The following is a 6,047-nucleotide window of genomic DNA, read 5'->3' on the forward strand; positions in this document are numbered from 1 at the left end:
AAAGAAATTCACCCAATGACAGAGGGATTTTCTGTAGAGTGACTGAAGTGTGGCCAAGTATTTTCAAGAAGTTCTTACAAATAAATGATCTTGAAAATGCATTTTTCTAAAATGATGTTTATTTGCAGCCATAAGTCAGATCTGTTAATGAAATTCTTTCTCCCTGCAAAGTCTGCTTTTTTGAGGGCTTCAGGAACTGCTGAACACTTCTTGAATATAGGCCTTCAATAAGAATAAATTAGGGATTTGTTCCCTGAAGCTGATAGACTTTTAAACTATTTCCTGTCTGACAAGGTGGATGACAATCTCCTGTTAGTGTTAGGCCCAGAGCAGTAGGAGAGGTAGCAAAAGGCTGCAGAAACCAGGAGTCCGGTAAACAGTTTCTCCAGCAATCAAGTAGTAGTGACCATCCAGCAGGAGCAGTAGAAGAAACATTAACACTCTGATGGCTGATTAGGGGCCATAAGTGTCTCTGTTTCCTTATAATATCCCAGTCACATCCTTCCACTCCCCAGAGGCACTTTTTCAGGTTCAGATTTTCTACTGGAATCAGCCTGCAACACCGAATCCACTTTTATTTCCAATCACTTCAGTTTCAATGAAACTGTGATAGGCAAGATACAAGACAAGCTGTACTGTTTCTCCAGTTCTTACCTTTATTCTAAATGGTTGTTTTTGTTCTTCACCTTCCTAACTTTGATTCCAGTTCCCATCATGTCAGCCATTTTTACTAATATCCTCTAATCTCTCCCTGTCCTCTGTCACAAACATAGAAATTGATCTAAATTTTAAACCTCTCCTGCCTACCCTCCCTTTCTTTTTGGTTACTCCCTATTTACACTAACTCATCCATCTGTGTACCATCTATTTCTTTTTTTCTCTGCTCAGAAATTCTATGTATGTAGCAACCATTTTTTTTACATCATGGCAAATAGTAAAACAAAAATATTTATTCAGAGCACTGAAATATATATTAGGGGTTATGGGGTTATCTATATAAAGAAAACACATGCAATCATATACATCCTTCTTCATATATGTATAGGTATTTATTAACAGTATGATTATGACAAAAATGAATACAAAATGCAAGGAAATTGCAATTGCTAGTCCAGTCACCAGGGATGGATGACAGCTGGGTTGGTAGTGAGTTGCCATCAGCATTTACCTTTAGTTGTGATGAGTTTACCCCTTAATTTCAAATTATTCTTCAATGGATTAACTGGAAAACCAATAATGGTGAAATTTAAGTGGGGAATGGAGTAGAAAGAGTACCTGGTATCTGTAGATGGCTATATGAATATGCAGCTAGCAACTATAGAAGAATACATAGATGGAGCATTAGCTTGACATCTGGACAAATAAGAGGAAGAAGATGGGAAAATCATAGAATAGCATCTTTGGAAGGAAGCTTTTTTTTATTTATATTTTAAACATAAAAATTTGTTTTTAAAAATGCAAGGAAAGAAAGAGAATAAAAGATAATAGTAACTTTATAAAAGAATCTTGAACTGTATAAGATTTTCAAATAATCTTAAACCTGCTTTAAATATGACATGTTAGGTTTAAATTTGAAATAACCACCAAGATTTCTACTCTACTCCCAGGGGTTAGAGAGCAAGTACAGCAGGTAAAGCATTTGCCTTGTAAATGACCAACCTGGGTTTAGTCCCCAGCCCCATATGATCCTCTGAGCACTACCAGGAGTAATTCCTGAATGAAGAATAAACCAGGAGTATGTCCTGAGCATTACTGAGTGTAGCCCAACAGTCAAAAAAATTATTTCTACACCCTGGTGGGTGCTCAAATGTTGTTCTAGTGTAGCCTGGGTTTGAACTCATGCTAATAATATATAAAGCATGCACTTCAGTACTTTGGCCTAACTCCTCAGCCCCTTACAAGAATTTTGGGTCACAGCTGATTGAGCTTAGTCCTTACTCCTGGCTCTATGCTCAGCTATCACTCCTGGAAGTGCTCAGACCATAAATGGTACCTGAAATTGAACCCAGATCAGCCTCATGCAAGGCAAACATGCCTTACCTGTTAAACTATCTCTCAGGCACTTCAATAGAACTTTTTAATGATTGTCTAATTTTTTAGAGGTAGAAACCTCATAAGTGTAAGTTCTATCTCTGAGCAATATCCATAGTCCCCTAGTTCTTTTGATTATATTTGTTGTGATGCCTGGATCACACTCAGCAATGTGAGGCTGTGTTGAGAATGGAATTCAAGGCCTCAGGCAGGCCAGGCAGGCCCTTTACCCTGAGCCACAAATATCTCCAAGGCTGCCAGTCTTCTTAAACCCTGAACACTGCTGGGTGTGGCCCCCAAATAAAAGAACAAAAACAACAATTCCCATCATGAGCAATGTTGATTGTAGCAGACATTCACAGTTTACCAGTAAAATTGTATCTAAAGATTCTAAAAGTTCTTTCTGCTCTTTCATTAACCAAGGTGACATAAAAATCAGTGATAATCCCAATCTATACTGAGTCCAAATGATAAACTTTTAAATTTCAGGTATGTCAAAATAAAAGTAACTCCTAATTTGTATTGTTTGGGCTCCCTATAAGAGGATATATCGAGTTTAAAAAGTCAGACATCTGGGAAATTGGTGGTGGGAATGTTGCACTGGTGAAGGGGGGTGTTCTTTACATGACTGTAATCATACAACTATAATCATGTTTGTAATCACGATGTTTAAATAAAGATAAAAAAAAAGTCAGACATGCCCTACAATAGTGACACCTTATGAGATTCAGTGCTATTTTCTGGGTCTGGCCCTTGAAACTGTCCCCAGAAGCTGCCCTGTCCCGTCTCCTGGTGCAGCAGCAGTGTGGGTGTCTGTTACACTCCTGAGCATCTAGAACATAAATCCCTGAGCTTCAAGAGCTTCTGTTCTGATTGGCAAACAGTATGTCTAGGACAGCATTCCTGACATGTAGAGGGGAAAGAGGTGAATGTTGTCTTTCTCCTTAGCATCTGTGGAGTATCAGGCATGTTCTTACATTTGATTCCTCAGTAGTACTCTCTGAGGACCTCAAAGGTGGTTGCTCACATTGCAGGCATTTGACACGTGGGTTCTGCCCAGAGCTCATCCCCCAAGATGAATGAATGGATGAATAATTGTGGCTTACTTCCAGTCCAGCCAAAGATCCCAGCTGGGAAATCTGACGTATGCCATTAATTATCCCTTCTAGTTGCTGCATGTTCAACTTTTCTGTTTCCTGGTTCTTCTTTTTGGACAGTCTCTAAAGAATTAAAAACACAAAAACAAAAACAACCTTAAGAGTTCTTTATAGATCTTGGATATTAGTCCTTTATCTGACATATGTTGTGCAAATATTTTCTCCCATTCAGCAGTGTAGATTTTTTTTTTTAAGATGTCTGTTTGGGAGGACTGAAGCAGTACTGTGTTTGCCTTGCACATGACCGACCTGAATTCGATCTCTAGCATCCCATATGGCTCCCTGAGCCCGACACATATAATTTATGAGCACAGAGCCAGGAGTAACCCCAGACTGTCACTGGATGTGGCCCCAATACAAATAAACAACCAAAAACAAGATGTTTCCTTAGGCTGGAGAGAGTACAATTGATAGAGCACTAGCTTTGCATATGGCTTTGCTGAGTTTGATCTCTGAACACCACTCGTGAGCCCTGAGTGCAGCCAGGTATGGCCCTAAAAAAAAAAAAATAGAAGGGGGGCAGAGGTAGGACCTTTGCCTTGCATGTAGAAGGATGGTGGTTTGAATTCTGGCATCCCTTATGGTCTCCCGTGCCTGCCAGAAGCAATTTCTGAGCATAGAGCCAGGAGTAACCCTTGAGAGCTGCTGGGTGTGACCCCCCCCCCAAAAAAAGAAAGAAACAAAAAAAAATTATCGGGGTAGGAGGAAAAACAGTGACTCAACAGTGGCTCTTTGCGGCATAGCAGATAGGTCATCTGCCTTGCACATAGCTAATCTGGGTTTGATATCAAGCACACCTTAAGGATAGTCTCCTGAGCTCTTCTGGAGTGATTCTTGAGTGAAGAGCCAGGAGTTATTTCTAAGCTTAGCTAGCTATGACCCCTAAACAAAAAGCAAACAAATAAGAATGGCTCCTTTCAAGCATATGTAAAAAAATTAAACTTCCTGCACCAATCACAATCCTAGCAGTTCTGCTTTCTGTGATGACAGCACTTTAGCTGTGTGTGTGAGAGCACCAGGTCTGAGACTCATGTGGAGCATCATAGCTTCAAAAGACAGGTGGATGCCATAGCAGAAAATGTAAACACTGGGTGGAGGGGGGCTTGTGAGAGTCCTGCAGCAATGTGTGACTGCACCACAGTCATGACTTGTGTGAGTCATTTTTTGTGACCCACTCAATCCAGTGTACAAACACTGTACCTAATGGATTGCAACCAGGGGTCTTCAGAGAGCAGCATTGTCACATGGGTAAGATATTCAGTGACAATCCTTCGAGCACCACAACCAAATGTGTGAGCACTACAGCCTGTTGTGCAGCCATAGCTCCACTCGTAAACACCACAACCAGCCATGTGTACAATCCCCAGCCATCATACAACAATGAAGGGAAAAAGGAGGTGCTCATTTTGTTTTGTCTTGCCTCACTTGGTAACACTCTGGGGTTACTTTTAGACCAGTTCTCAGGATTATGACTGGTAGTACTTAAGGTACCATGTAGAAATGGTTTTTGGCTCAGTTTTCCTCAGGCAAAAGCAAGAGCTACAGCACTTTCAACTATCTCCTGGCCCTTGATTTTCTATTTTAAATAAATGACACTTATTACAATAAGTGCAATGGAAGCAATAAGTGAGGGGACTGAGAATGATTTAGGTGCTATTTTTATATATCAAATTTTCTTATTTTGGGGTGACACTGGAAGTACTCAGGAGCCACTCAGTGCTGAAGTGTTCACAAGCTCAGTGCTTGGGGTTTACTCTTAGTGGTACTTGGAGGACCTGATATGCTGGGGATTGAATCCCAGATTGCAAAACAAGTATAAAAGCCATTTGTACTATTTCTGTGGCCTCATTTTAAATGTTTAAAGGAGGGTCACACACACCTGTTGGGGGGCAGCAGGGTTACAGTTGCTGGTGTCGATGGATTGGGGGGCATAGGATGTTGGGGATTAAGCCAAGTATGAAATCTATCACTTGAATGATCATGCCAGACTGAGGTGCTGTTTTTTTTTTTTTTTTTAGGTTTTTGAACCATTCCTGGAGATGCTCAGGTGTTGCTCCCACTTCTGCACTTAGAGATTACTCCTGGAAGGCTAAAGGGAACCATATGAGATGCCAGGGATCGAACTGGAACCGACTTTATGCAAGGCAAGTGCTTTATCTGCTGTATTATTATGTCAGCTCCATATATACTATTTTAACTGTGTAACTAGAGAAAGCACTTCAATGTGGTGACACAGCCAGATGAACATCTGTAGCAGTGTTCTAGAGGAAACTGCAGTTACAAAGGCCCTGGTCCAAGGATTGGAACACAATGAATATTAATTACTACCATTAATTACATTAATTACTACTACTACTACTATATTTGAAGTGTGAAGCTTTATAAGTCCCATTTTTGTCTTTCAGAAACACTATAAAAGAAGCAGACAGTCATAAGCAGAAGGATCACAATGTATTATAATGTGTACAATGTGGAAAGTGCTGGAAGAAAAGTGATAAACTCTCTGAAAAAGGTTTTCAAGCAAGTACCACAGAGGAGGTATAAACAAAGGATATACCTAAAAACAGGATTTAAAAATTAAGTGTTGATGAAGCAGGGTTGGAGGGATAGCTCAAAGGACTGAGTGCATGCTCTGCATGCTGGACACCTGAGCTCAATTCCCCTGCACTGTTTGTCCCTGGAGCATCACCCAAAGTGATTCCAAGCACAGAGCAAGAAATAGGTCCCGTGAACTACTAGGTGTATCTTCTAAGCAAAACAAGAAAGTTGATAAGGTACGAAAGTGGGTTGTGCCAGGAGGAGTAGCATATAGAAAAAAGTGAACCCAAACTGCTCCAGGTGCATCTTATAAGCCAACAC

General features: G+C 40.4%; 1 pseudogene; it reads left to right on the forward strand.

Moving 5' to 3' along the window:
* Nucleotides 1-1,179: 1,179 nt before the first annotated feature.
* LOC126032128 (small nuclear ribonucleoprotein F-like) lies at nucleotides 1,180-1,350 on the forward strand (annotated as a pseudogene).
* Nucleotides 1,351-6,047: the final 4,697 nt, after the last annotated feature.

The sequence above is a fragment of the Suncus etruscus genome, chromosome 16 (genome assembly GCF_024139225.1).
Source record: "Suncus etruscus isolate mSunEtr1 chromosome 16, mSunEtr1.pri.cur, whole genome shotgun sequence".
Classification (NCBI taxonomy): Eukaryota; Metazoa; Chordata; class Mammalia; order Eulipotyphla; family Soricidae; genus Suncus; species Suncus etruscus.